The sequence below is a fragment of the Hordeum vulgare genome, chromosome 2H (assembly GCF_904849725.1).
Source record: "Hordeum vulgare subsp. vulgare chromosome 2H, MorexV3_pseudomolecules_assembly, whole genome shotgun sequence".
Taxonomy (NCBI): domain Eukaryota; kingdom Viridiplantae; phylum Streptophyta; class Magnoliopsida; order Poales; family Poaceae; genus Hordeum; species Hordeum vulgare.
The window spans coordinates 238,088,133-238,103,299 of NC_058519.1; positions in this window are offsets into that span (position 1 = coordinate 238,088,133).

Sequence of the window (15,167 nt, forward strand, 5' to 3'; positions counted from 1 at the left end):
GTTGTTCGGAGTCTCGGATGAGACCCCGGACGTCACGAGGGTTTCCGGAATGGTCCGGAGATGAAGACTGATATATAGGATGACTTCATTGGGTTAACGGAAAGTTTTCGGGATTACCGGGAATGTACCGGGAGTGATGAATGGGTTCCGAAAGTTCACCGTGAGGGGGGCAACCCTCCCGGGGGAAGCCCAAAGGACCTATGGGTGGCGCACCAGCCCTTAGTGGGCTGGTGGGACAGCCAAAGAGGGCCTATGCGCCAGGAAAAGAAAAACCAAAGAAAAAGAAAAGAAAAAAGAAAGGTGGGAAGGAAGAGAAGGACTCCACTTTCCAATCCTAGTTGGACTAGGATTTGAGTAGGACTCCTCCTCCTCCCTGGCTAGCGCACCCTTGAGGGCTTGGCCCTCAAGACAAGCCTCCTCCCCCTCCCTCCTATTTATAGTGGTGATTTAGGGCTGATTTGAGACAACTTTTGCCACGTGCAACTCAGATCTAGACACCATAGTTTTACCTCTAGATCGTATTTCTGCGGAGCTCGGGCGGAGCCCTGCCGGAGTAGATCCTTCACCACCACCGGAGCGCCATCACGCTGCCGGAGAACTAATCTACTTCTCAATCTTGCTTGCTAGATCAAGAAGGCTGAGACCATCGTCGAGATGTACGTGTGCTGAACGCGGAGGTGCCCTCCATTCGGCAGTAGATCGGATTGGATCGTGGGACGGATCGCGGGATGGTTCGTGGGACGTTTGGCGGGGCGGATCGAGGGACGTGAGGACGTTCCACTACATCAACCGTGTTTCTTAATGCTTCCTGCTGTGATCTACAAGGGTACGTAGATCCAAATCTCCTCTCGTAGATGGACATCACCATGATAGGTCTTCGTGCGCGTAAGAAATTTTTTGTTTCCCATGCGATGTTCCCCAACAGGGGTATCAGAGCTAGGTTCATGCGCAGATGTAAGCTCAAGTAGAACACAAAGGGTTTTGTGGACGGTGATGTTCGATTTGCTATCCTCCTTAGTCTTTTCTTGATTCAACGGTATTGTTGGATTGAATCGGCCTGGACCGACATTATTCGTACGCTTACGAAAGACTGGTTTCATCGCTTGACATGCAACCTCGTTGCATAAAGATGACTGGCGGGTGTCGGTTTCTTCAACTTTAGTTGAATTGGTTTTGACCGAGGCGGTCCTTGGAGAGGTTAAATAGCAATTTTCACATCTCCGTGTTGTTTTTGCATAAGTAAGATGCGATCTACTAGATACCCATAGCAGCCACGTAAAACATGCAACAACAATTAGAGGACATCTAAGTTGTTTTGGCAGGGTATGCTTGTGATATGATATGGCCAATGTTGTGATGTGATATATTGGATGTATGAGATGATCATGTTGTAATAGTTAATATCGACTTGCACGACGATGGTACGGCAACCGACAGGAGCCATAGGGTTGTCTTTAAACTAACGTTTCTGTTTGCAGATGCGTTTACTATATTCCTAGGACGTAGCTTTAGTAGTAATAGCATAAGTAGCATGACAAACCCGATGGCGACACGTTGATGGAGATCATGATGATGGATATCATGGTGTGGCGCCGGTGTCAAGAAGTTCGTGCTGGTGCTTTGGTGATGGAGATCAAGAAGCACATGATGATGGCCATAGCATGTCACTTATGTATTGCATGTGATGTTAATCCTTTTATGCACCTTATTTTGCTTAGAACGATGGTTGCATTATGAGGTGATCTCTCACTAAAATTTCAAGACGAAATTGTGTTCTCCCTGACTGTGCATCATTGCTACAGTTCGTCGTTTCGAGACACCACGTGATGATTGGGTGTGATAGACTCAATGTTCACATACAACAGGTGCAAAATAGTTGCACACGCGGAACACTCGGGTTAAGCTTGACGAGCCTATCATGTGCAGACATGGCCTCGGAACACATGAGACCGAAAGGTCGAGCATGAATCGTATAGTTGATATGATTAGCATAGAGATGCTTACCACTGAAACTATCCTCAACTCACGTGATGATCGGACTTGAGCTAGTGAATTTGGATCATGTACTTTTTGAGTGGGAGTTTAGCAAGTAATTTGATTAGTTAAACTCTAATTATATTGAACATAGTCTAAGTCCACTTTGAAAATATTTGTGTTGTAGATCAATGGCTCACGCAACACTCACCCTGAATTTTAATACGTTCCTAGAGAAAGCTAAGTTGAAAGATGATGGTAGCAACTTTGTAGACTGGGCTCGTAATCTTAAGTTGGTCCTGCAAGCTGGGAAGAAGGATTATGTCCTTAATGCTATGCTAGGAGATGAACCACCCGCCGCGGCTGACCAAGATGCTAAGAACGCTTGGTTATCACGCAAGGAGGACTACTCAGTAGTTCAATGTGCAGTCTTGTATGGCTTAGAGCCGAGACTTCAATGTCGCTTTGAGCATCATGGAGCATTTGAGATGTTCCAGGAGTTGAAGTTTATCTTTCAGAAGAACGCTCGGATCAAGAGGTATGAGACCTCCGATAAATTATATGCTTGCAAGATGGAGGAGAATTCGTTTGTCAGTGAACATGTGCTCAAAATGTCTGGATACTCAAACCGTCTAGTTGAGCTGGGGATTGAACTCCCGCAAGAGGCTATAACTGACATAATTCTTCAACCACTGCCACCAAGCTATAAGAGCTTTGTGTTGAACTCTAACATGCAAGGGATGAACAAGTCACCCGGCGAGTTATTCGCGATGCGGAAAGTCGCAGAGTCAGAACTCCGTAAAGAGCATCTAGTGTTGATGGTGAATAAAACCACCAGTTTCAAGAGAAACAGCAAAGGAAATAAGCGTAATTCAAAGAAGAGCGGCAAGCCTGTTGCCAATCCAACGAAGAAACCCAAAGCTGGACCTAAGCCTAAAATGGAGTGTTATTATTGCAAGGGTATGGGTCACTGGAAGCGTAACTGCCACAAGTATCTGGCTCTTAAGAAGGCGGCCAAGGAAAAATCAGGTATATTCGATATACATGTTAGATGTGTACTTAACCAGCTCTCGTACTAGTGCCTGGGTATTCGATACCGGTTCTATTTCTCATATTTGCAACTTGAAACAGGCTGCGGAACAAACGAAGGATGGCGAAGGATGAAGTGACGATGCGCGTGGGAAATGGTTCCAAGGTTGATGCAATCACCGTCAGCATAGTTTCACTTCCGTTACCATCAGGATTAGTTATGAACTTAAATAAATGTTATTTAGTGCCTGCGTTAAGCATGAACATTATATCTGGATCTTTTTTATTGCGAGACTGTTACTCGTTTAAGTAAGAGAATAATGGTTGTTCTATTTTTGTGAGTAATATCTTTTATGGTCATGCACCCAATGTCAGAGTATTGTTCATATTTAATCTTGTTAGCGATAATACACATATACATAACACTGAGACCAAAAGAGTTAGAGTTAACAATGATAGCACCATGTTTTTATGGCACTGCCGCTTAGGTCATATTGGTGTAAAGCGCATGAAGAAACTCCATACTGATGAACTTTTTGAGTCACTTGACTTTGACTCACTTGACATGTGCGAACCATGCCTCATGGGCAAGACGACTAAGACTCCGTTCTCCGGAACAATGCAGCGTGCAAGTGACTTCTTGGAAATCATGCATACCGATGTGTGCGGTCCGATGAGTGTGGAGGTGCGCGGCGGATATCGTTATTTTCTCACCTTCACTGACGATTTGAGTAGATATGGTTATGTCTACTTGATGAAGCACAAGCCTGAAATGTTTGAGAAGTTCAAGCAATTTTAGAGTGAAGTTGAAAGTCATCGTAATAAGAAGATAAAGTTCCTACGGCTGATCATGGGGGTGCATATCTGAGTTTCAAGTTTGGTGCTCACTGAAGACAATGTGGAATTGTTTCATAGTTGACACCGTGTGGAACACCATAGCGTAATGGTGTGTCCGAACGTCGTAATCGTACTTTATTAGAGATGGTGCAATCTATGATGTCTCTTACCGATTTGCCGTTATCGTTTTGGGGTTATGCATTTGAGACAACTGCATTCACTTTCAATAGGGCACCATCAAAATCCATTGAGACGACACCATACGAACTGTGGTATGGCAAAAGACCAAAGTTGTCGTTTCTTAAAGTTTGGGGATGTGATGCTTATGTCAAAAAAGCTTCAGCCTGAAAAGCTGGAACCCAAAGCGGAAAAGTGCGTCTTCATAGGTTACCAAAAAGAGACAGTTGGGTATACCTTCTATCTCAAATCCAAGGGCAAAGTGTTTGTTGCTAAAAACGGAGCTTTTTTTGAGGAGTTTCTCTCGAAAGAATTGAGTGGGAGGAAGATAGAACTTGATGAGGTTGTCGAACCTCTAATTCCTCTAGAAGGTGGCGCAGGGCAAGGGGAAACCCCTGTTGCTACAGCGCCGATTGAGGAGCAAGTTGATGATGATGATCATGAAACTTCGGATCAAGTTGCTATCGGACCTCGCAGGTCGACAAGATCACGTACTGCTCCTGAGTGGTACGGTAATCCTGTCTTAACGATTATTTTGTTGGACAACAATGAACCTGCGAATTATGAAGAAGTAATGGTGGGCCCGGATTCCAATAAATGGCTGGAGGCCATGAAGTCCGAGATAGGATCCATGTACGAGAACAAAGTGTGGAATTTGGAAGTACTGCCTGAAGGCCGCAAAGCTATTCACAACAAATGGATCTATAAGAAGAAGACGGACGCAGATGGTAATGTGACCGTTTATAAAGCACAACTTGTGGCAAAGGGTTTTTCACAAGTTCAAGGAGTTGACTATGATGAGACTTTCTTACCGGTAGCGATGCTTAAGTCCGTCCGAATCATGTTAGCAATAGCTGCCTTTTACGATTATGAAATCTGGCAGATGGATGTCAAAACGACGTTCCTTAACGGTTTTCTCAAGGAAGAGTTGTATATGATGCAACCCGAAGGTCTTGTCGATCCGAAGAATGCTAACAAAGTATGCAAGCTCCAACGATCCATTTATGGACTGGTGCAAGCATCTCGGAGTTGGAATAAGCGCTTTGATGAGGTGATTAAAGCATTTGGGTTTATACAAGTGGTTGGAGGCTCTTGTATTTACAAGAAAGTGAGTGGGAGCTCTGTGGCGTTTCTAATATTATATGTGGATGACATATTGCTGATTGGAAACAATGTGGAGCTTTTGGAGAGCATAAAGGATTACTTGAATGAAAGTTTCTCTATGAAGGACCTAGGAGAAGCTGCATACATTCTAGGCATTAAGATCTATAGGGATAGATCGAGACGCCTGGTAGGACTTTCACAAAGCACATACCTTGATAAAGTTTGGAAGAAGTTCAAAATGGATCAGTCCAAGAAAGAGTTCTTGCCAGTATTACAAGGTAGAAAATTGAGTAAGACTCGGTGCCCAGCAACTGAGGAAGATAGAGAACAAATGAGTTTCGTCCCCTACGCTTGAGTCGTAGGTTCTATCATGTATGCAATGATGTGCACTAGACCAAACTTCAGCTTGGCCATAAGTATGGCAGGCAGGTTTCAGAGTAATCCAGGAGTGGATCACTGGACGAGGGTCAAGAATATTCTGAAGTACCTGAAAAGGAGTAAGGAAATGTTTCTCGTGTATGGAGGTGACAAAGAGCACGTTGTAAAAGGTTACGTCGATGCAAGTTTTGACACCGATCTGGATGACTCTAAGTCTCAAACTGGATAAGTATTTATTATTAATGGGGGTGCGGTAAGTTTGTGCAGTTCCAAGGAGAGCGTCGCAGCAGATTCTACATGTGAAGCGGAGTACGTGGCTGCCTTGGAGGCAGCAAAGGAGGGTGTCTCAGTGAAGCAGTTCATGACAGATCTTGGAGTTGTGCCGAGCGCACTAGATCCATTGACTCTGTTATGTGACAACACTGGTGCCATTGCCTTAGCAAAGGAACCATGCTTTCACAAGAAGACCAGACACATCAAACGACGCTTCAACCTCATCCGCGACTATGTCGAACGAGAGGACGTGAATATTTGCAAAGTGCACACGGATCTGAATGTAGCAGATCCGCTGACTAAACCTCTTCCACGGCAAAAACATGATCAACACCAGAACTGTATGGGTGTTCGATTTATTACAATGTAAATCGCATGGTGATGTGAGGACTAGATTATTGACTCTAGTGCAAGTGGGAGACTGTTGGAAATACGCCCTAGACGCAATGATAAATAGTTATTATTATATTTCCTGTTTAAAGATAAACGTTTATTATCCATGCTATAATTGTATTGAATGAAAACATAGATACATGTGTGGATACATAGACAAAACAATGTCCCTAGCAAGCCTCTAGTTGGCTGGCCAGTTGATCAATGATGGTCAAGGTTTTCTGACTATGTGCAGGTGTTGGCACTTGATAACTGGATCACATCATTAGGAGAATCATGTGATGGACTAAACCCAAACTATGAACGTAGCATATTGATCGTGTTGTTTTATTGCTATAGTTTTCTGCGTGTCAAGTATTTGTTCCTATGACCATGAGATCATATAACTCACTGGCACCGGAGGAATGCCTTGTGTGCATCAAATGTCACAACGTAACTAGGTGAATATAAAGGTGTTCTACAGGTATCTCCGAAGGTGTCCGTTGAGTTAGTATGGATCAAGACTGGGATTTGTCACTCCATGTGACGGAGAGGTATCTCAGGGCCCACTCCGTAATACAACATCACACACAAGCCTTGCAAGCAATGTGACTAAGTGTAAGTCACGAGATCTTGTATTACGGAACGAGTAAAGATACTTTCTGGTAACGAGATTGAAATAGGTATGCGGATAACGATGATCGAATCTCGGGCAAGCAACATACCGAAGGACAAAGGGAATGACATACAGGATTATATGAATCCATGACACTAAGGTTCAACCGATAAGATCTTTGGAGAATATGTAGGATCCAATATGGGCATCTAGGTCCTTCTATTGGATATTTACTGAGGAGTGCCTCGGGGCATGTCTACATAGTTCTCGAACCCGCAAACTCTGCACACTTAAGGTACGGCGATGTTTTTGTATAGTTGAGTTATATGCGTGGTTACCGAATGTTGTTTGGAGTCCCGGATGAGAATACAGATGTCACGAGGGTTTTCAGAATGGTCCGGAGACGAATATTGATATATAGGATGACTTCATTTGGTTACCAAAAAGTTTTCGGGCATTACCGGGAATGTACACGGAGTGACGAATGGGTTCCGGAAGTTCATCGGGAGGGGGGAAACCCTCCCGGGGGAAGCCCAAAGGACCTATGGGTGGTGCACCAGCCCTTAGTGGGTTGGTGGGACAGCCCAAGAGGGCCTATGCACCAGGAAAAGAAAAACCAAAGAAAAAGAAAAAAAAGAAAGGTGGGAAGGAAGAGAAGGACTCCACTTTCCAATCCTAGTTGGACTAGGATTGGAGTAGGACTCCTCCTCTCTGGCCGACGCACCCTTGAGGGCTTGGCCCTCAAGGCAAGCCTCCTCCCCTCCCTCCTATATATAGTGGTGATTTAGGCCTGATTTGAAACAACTTTTTCCACGTGCGACTCAGATCTAGGCACCATAGTTTTACCTCTAGATCGTATTTATGTGGAGCTCGGGCGGAGCCCGGTAGGACTAGATCCTTCACCACCACTGGAGCGCCGTCATGTTGCCGGAGAACTCATCTACTTCTTCGTCTTGCTTGCTGGATCAAGAAGGCCGAGATCATCGTTGGGTCGTACGTGTGCTGAACACGGAGGTGCCGTCCGTTCGCCACTAGATCGGAGCGGATCATGGGACGGATCACGGGACGGCTCGTGGGACGGCTCGTGGGGCGGATCGAGGGACGTGAGGACGTTCCACTACATCAACCTCGTTTCTTAATGCTTCTTGTTGTGCGATCTATAAGGGTACGTAGATCCAAATCTCCTCTCGTAGATGGACATCACCATGATAGGTCTTCGTGCGCGTAAGAAAAATTTTGTTTCCCATGTGACGTTCCCCAACAGTAGCCAAAAGCTAACGCCTCCATTAGGACTAACAGAGGCTTTGTCGTCTGCCTTCATCCCTCTCTTTGTCGTCTACCTCCCTCCCTCTCTTTGTCGTCTGCCTTCCTCCCTCTCTTTGCCGTCTGCCTCCCTCCCCCTCTTTGCCGTCTTCTTCTATGGGCCAGCACAGAGTTGGGCCAGCGCAGGGATCAGACTCATTGTCGTCTGCGTCCCTACCGCTGTGCCGTTAGCCTCCTGAGGCAGCGGACGGCAAAGAGCCCATATGGCGAGCTACCGCTGCCTAGGTTGCACAACTGGGTGCCACGTGGCACCTTTGCAATCAGCTGCCTAATGGCAAAGGCCTTTGCCATCAGCTGGTCGGCGGGAAAGGGCCCATATTGTCACATTTTTGTTTATTTTTTCTGTTTCCCAGCACATATATATAATTCATAGCACATATATATATAATTCATAGCACACATATGATATATAGGTCACAACACATATATGTTATACATATAAAGTTCATCAATGCCATTTGTTCATCAATCTACACCCCATATATCGAAAGAACCAACATATACAAAGTTTCATCCATATATACATATACATATAGTTCCACATATATTGTTCATCCATATATACATATACATATAGTTTCACATTGTTCATCAACTCAAATTAAAACTAGGACTAAACCACACCAATGCCAGCTTCCATGCATGTAGTACATCCAATCTGCAAAATGGGAATAAGAAAGTCAGAGCAAGAACAATAACAACATATATATGACAAATAAGCTAAATTGAAGAAGAAAGAGAACAAGCAAGAAGAGAATAAGGAGAATAAAAACAAGAAGAAGGAGGAGGAGGATGTGGAGAAGGAGTAGGAGAAGGAGAAGGAGGAGGAGAAGAGGAGAAGGAGGAGAGAAGAATAAGGAGAAGAAGGAGGGCTCCTTCTCCTTCTTCTCTTCTTCTTCTCCTCCTCCTTCTTCTCCTTCTCCTTCTCTTATTTTTCTCTTCTTATTATTCTTCTTCCTTTTCACTTCTCCTCTTCCCCTCTTCTTGGAGCTAAATTAGCTAACTATGTCTTTTTGGAGCTAAATGGGCTAATTATGTCATTTTAGAGGAAAACAAGCTAAGTATATAATATTAATGAGCTAACCAAGGTTCTTATGCCATTTTGAGCTTATAATGTCTTTTGGGAGCTTAATTAGTCATTTTAATGAGCTAACCAAGGTTCTTATGATGTTTTTACCTAACTAAACTAATTATGTCATTTTGGAGGATAATTAGCTAAGTATGTCTTTGTTGGGGAAAATAATCTAAATTGAAGAAGAAAGAGAAGAAGGAGGAAGAGAAGAAGGAGAAGAAAAAGAAGAAGGAGAAGGAGAAGGAGAAGAAGAAGAAAAGAAGAGGAGAAGAAGAAGGAGAAGAAGGAGAATAAGGAGGACAGAAGAAGAAGGAGAAGAAGAACGAGAAGACGAAGGGCCCTCCTTCTTCTCCTTCTTCTCTTCTTCTTCTCCACCTCCTTCTTTTCCTTCTCCTTCTCTTCTTTTTCTCTTCTTCTTCTTTTTCTTCCTTTTCACTTCTCCTCTTCTCCTCTTGTTGGAGCTAAATTATCTAAGTATGTATTTTTGAAGCTAAATGAGCTAATTATATCATTTTAGAGGAAAACAAGCTAAGTATATAATATTAATGAGCTAACCAAGGTTCTTACGCCATTTTGAGCTTATGATGTCTTTTAGGAGCTTAATTAGTCATTTTAATGAGCTAACCAAGGTTCTTATGATGTTTTTACCTAACTAAGATAATTATGTCATTTTTTAGGATAATTAGCTAAGTATGTATTTGTTAGGGAAAATAAACTAAATTGAAGAAGAAAGAGAAGAAGCAAGAAGAGAAGAAGGAGAATAAAAAGAAGAAGCAGAAGGAGGAGGAGAAGAAGAAGAAAAGAAGAGAAGAAGAAGGAGAATAAGGAGGACAGAAGAAGAAGGAGAAGAAGAAGGAGAAGAATGAGGGCTCTTTCTCCTTCTTCTGCTCCTTCTCCTTCTTCTCTTCTTCTTCTCTTATTCTTCTCATGCTTCTTCTTCTTCTTCTCTGTCTCCTTCTCTTCTTTTTCTATTCTTCTTCTTCTTCTTCCTTCTTTTCATTTCTCCTCATCTCCTCTTCTTGGCGCTAAATTAGCTAAGTTTGTATTTTTGGTACTAAATGGGCTAATTATGTCATTTTAGAGGAAAATAAGCTAAGTATATAATATTAATGAGCTACCAAGGTTCTTATGCCATTTTGAGATTATAATGTCTTTTAGGAGCTTAATTAGTCATTTTAATGAGCTAACCAAGGTTCTTATGATGCTTTTACCTAACTAGGCTAATTATGTCATTTTGGAGGATAATTAGCTAAGTATGCCTTTGTTGGGGAAAATAAGCTAAATTGAAGAAGAAAGAGAAGAAGGAAGAAGAGAAGAAGGAGAAGGAGGAGGAGAAGAAGAAGAAAAGAAGAAGAAAACAAGAGGAGAAGAAGAAGGAGAAGAAGAAGGAGAATAAGGAGGAGAGAAGAAAAAGGAGAAGAAGGATGGCTCCTTCTCCTCCTTCTCCTTCTTCTCTTCTTCTTCTCCTCCTCCTTCTTCTTCTTCTTCTCCATTTCCTTCTCTTCTTTTTCTCTTCTTCTTCTTCTTCCTTCTTTTCATTTCTCCTCTTCTTGGAGATAAATTAGGTAAGTATGTAATTTTGGAGCTAAATGGGCTAATTATGTCATTTTAGAGGAAAACAACCTAAGTATATAATAATAATGAGCAAACCAAGGTTCTTATGCCATTTTGAGCTTATTATGTCTTTTAGGAGCTTAATTAGTCATTTTAATGACCTAACCAAGGTTCTTATGATGTTTTTACCTAACTAGGCTTATAATGTCATTTTGGAGGATAATTAGCTAAGTATGTCTTTGTTGGGGATAATAAGCTAAATTGAAGAAGAAAGAGAAGAAGCAAGAAGAGAAGAAGGAGAAGAAAAAGAAGAAGGAGAATGAGGAGGATAAGAAGAAGAAAAGAATAGGAGAAGAAGGAGGAGAAGAAGAAGGACAATAAGGAGGAGAGAAGAAGAAGGATAAGAAGAAGGAGAAGAAGGAGGGCTCCTTCTCCTTCTTCTCCCCCTTCTCCTTCTTCTCTTCTTCTTCTCCTCCTCCTCCTTCTTCTTCTCCTTCTCCTTCTCTTATTTTTCTCTTCTTCTTGTTATTCCTTCTTTTCATTTCTCCTCTTCTCCTCTTCTTGGAGCTAAATTAGCTAAGTATGTATTTTTGGAGCTAAATAGGCTAATTATGTCATTTTAGAGGAAAACAAGCTAAGTATATAATATTAATGAGCTAACAAAGGTTCTTAGGCCATTTTGAGCTTATTATGTCTTTTAGCAGTTTAATTAGTCATTTTAATAGCTAACCAAGGTTCTTATGATGTTTTTCCCTAACTAGGCTAATTATGTCATTTTGGAGGATAATTAGCTAAGTATGTCTTTGTTGGGGAAAATAAGCTAAATTGAAGAAGACAGAGAAGAAGGAGAACAAGAAGGAGAGAAGAAGAAAAGAAAAGAGAAGAAGAAGAAGGAGGAGGAGGAGAAGAAGGAGGAGAGAAGAAGAAGAACGAGAAGAAGGAGGGCTCCTTCTCCTTCTTCTCCTCCTTCTCCTTCTTCTTCTCCTCCTTGTTCTCCTTCTTCTACTCTTCTTCTTCTTCTCTTCTTCTTCTTCTCTTCTTCTTCTTATTCCTTCTTTTCATTTTTACTATTTCAGTTGAGCCTATTATGTCATTTTGGAGCTAAATTAACTAAGTTATGAAACTAGTGGTTTCACTAACCATTTTGGAGCTAAATTAGCTAAGTTATGAGACTAGTTGTTTCACTAACCATTTTTTCCTATTAGAAATCAAGTAGGACCTTATTATGTCATTTTGGAGAAAACTTACCACAGTGGTCATCAAGGAGGAGAAACACTAGGGTTGCTCGCATCGGCTTCATTTGGAGACAGTTGCCTGGAGATGGGTCGTGCGTTGCCGCTTGGGAGTTATTCTGCAGAAAAGATATTTTGCAGTGTCTTAGTTAGCATGATGACACTCAATTGTTAATACTAGTTTATAATGACCATTGAAATGAAACTCACCTTGCCAATCGCAGAGAAGACGGGCATCGGCGGAGGGGCTTGACCGGTCTTCTCGTACATAGACAGCACATTCGGTTTTGAAGAGTCAGTCGTATTAGTTATTAATGAAACATACATTACACACATGATTTGGCTAAGGTGAAAAAGAAACTTACCACAATAAGCTCGTACATGGCCAGGTAAGCCGCCTCATTCCGGGCCCTCTCCTCCTCAAGGAACCGAGCCGTGCACCAGTCCCACTCCTCAAGAGGAGTCTGAAGAGCAGCCTTGCTTCCCGCTCTCTCTTTCTCAAGAGCAGCCTCGTTTGCCGCTCTCTATTTCTTAAGAGCAACCTGCAACACCATTCCTCGTTACCACAGTAATGATCGATCGCCACACACACAATGAAATGGATGAAAGTTTTTTGAGTCCGTACAACTAACCTTGATGGCAAGATTGACTGGCCATGGACGAGGCATTATCTCAGGACAGGAGCTCGACTGGCACTCCTTGATCTCCGGGAGAGTGAGTGGACAACATATTATCCCATCTCCAATGGCTATCGATCCATGGGGCCTCCCGCCACCAGATATCATCATCAACTCTGGATCCAAAGGTTCCTGGCTTGGGTTAAAGTCCTCCCCTTTCCAAGCCTTCCCATGTCCCTGTATGTCACGAGCTTGTGGTGGGATGAGATGTTGGTGAAGTTCTTTGGATCATCCAGGTCAGACTCACAGAATGCCTTTGCCTTCTTGTACGAAGCGGTATGGGCCGTAGCCTCCTCCACAAATGGGTCCACCATAGTAGTCCTGTGCTCGGGTGAATGAGCTGGTGGTGGTGGCGAGGATGGCGCAACAGTCCGCCTACCTCTTCTGCAGGCAACACCTCTCCCTGTACCCTTCCCCTTCTTCCTTACCCGACCAGCACCTCTGCCAGTGGGCAATGCCGACAACGAAGAAGCACCCTTGGGTGGTGTCGTCAGACTGTCTCCCAAGGCTCTACGGAGATATAAGGGTGGAATGGAAGTACCACCCCTCGTGCGGGCCACCGAAGAAGAACCCGTCGAGCGATCTAGACCCGCGCCCACCATCTTTCAACACCTGCTGACCTGCCATGATAAAGATTAAAATAAATTAGTACAACATAAAAAATTGAATATGACATGAATAATAATATATACATATGTAATTTAAGTTTGGAATCTTACAAACTAATAATCATCATCAATAAATGCATCATCATCATCAGTATCACGCATGTCTTCATGAATGACGTGCTCATCGGGTTCAACGACATGAAGTTGTGGAAAGCCTTTCTGTAATCGGTCAAGCATTGACAGGTCGTCCACATCAGTAACCTCTTCTAGTTCCAGCTCAGCTGGTTCCGGCTCACGGGTGAAGTCGGATTTATTGTCGCTGTCTACTTCCATGTTCTGCGGTGAAGGACGGCAGTTCTTGAAACATTTCTTGGAAAGACGTGTTAGTTGGGAGAATTCTCCATCATACGTGTATGGGTTAATGTGAGGTTCATAATCCTGTTCATTTGGGGGAGGTAGTCTAACACGTGGCGGCACTTCATAAACAACATACCAGCCTTCCAGATTCTTATCAGTTTGGCATGCCCACGGTAGATAGAAAACATGGGTCGCCTATTGAGCCGTAATATAGACATCGGGAACATCTAAATGGGTATTTGGATTGATTTCGACTAGTCCTATATGTTCATGAGTCCTTCTAGTCTCCTTCGACTAGAACCAATAACATTTGAAGACTATGACATTCGGTGGATTTTCACCATAGAATTGAAGTTCATAAGTTGCTTCAAATCTTCCATAATACTCGATACCACCTTCGCCGATAGCAGAGACACCACAATTTGTAGATTTCTGGTCCGGCATAGATAGCTCTTTGCCAGAGGTACGAAAGAGATACCCGTTGATGTTGTATTTCTCAAATGAACGGACCTTGTAGTCAAGACCATTAGCGGCTTGTCTCAATTCGGCGTCCATAGACTCTAAATTAGCCTACAAGTTTAATACGAAATGATTGTTGCATTAGTCGAAAGTTAGAACAAGAAATGAAATGGTCCATTATTAATAATTACCGTTTGTTTGAACCAAGAGATGAAACCGGGATAGTCGCCTCCATGCTTTGCCAGAAGCTCATACTCTTCGACGGAATCATTTTGGATCACCACTCCATCCGAGAATCTGGCAACGTATCGGCTGTATGAAATATTTGGGAATAAGGGCAGTTCAAAGGAATTAGAAGTTATGGAAAAATGTGCCAAGAACTTACTCGATGTACGGCAGCACTTCTGTTAGGTTGTTGAAGATATACAACAAAATGTTTCGCCATTCTTCGACATCCAACATTATTGGTTTCGAAGCACCGGCTGGTGCGAGCTTCCCTTTGAATAGGCTGAGGTTGGATCCACCTTTTTTAGGGTCAGCATCATTGTATCGAGGCTTCGGATTATGCAAATGATGATTTCTAGCTTCGTAGTGTGCTGTCACAAAGTTTGCCACCTCCTCAGTAATGAATGCCTCAGCCATCGATGCTTCAACTCTACGCTTATTTTTACATTTAGCTTGAAGCTTCTTCTCCATCCTCTCAGTTGCATAGCACCAACGATTTTGCACGGGCCCACCCAATCTTGCCTCGGTCGGTAGATGTAAAATCAAATGTTGCATTGAATTAAAGAAGCCCACCGGAAAGATCTTCTCTAACTTGCACAACAACTCAGATGCAAACTCCTCCGTGTCATCTACCACGCCAAGCGACAATTCTATCGCACAAAGAACACGGAAGAAATAGGTCAGCTCCGCCAGTACTAGCCATTCATCCTCAGGAATAAAGCCATTAACATCACCGACATTACCCGTCAAGCCATATGTGCCAATCATGACTCTTGAGACGAAAGATTTTTATTTTTTCAAGACTCGCTCCCCTCTTTAGATTCGCTGCATACCCATCAGGGAACATCAGGTGCATTTTGACCCATATGATAATTTCCCTCAGAGCTGGCCTTCCAAGAT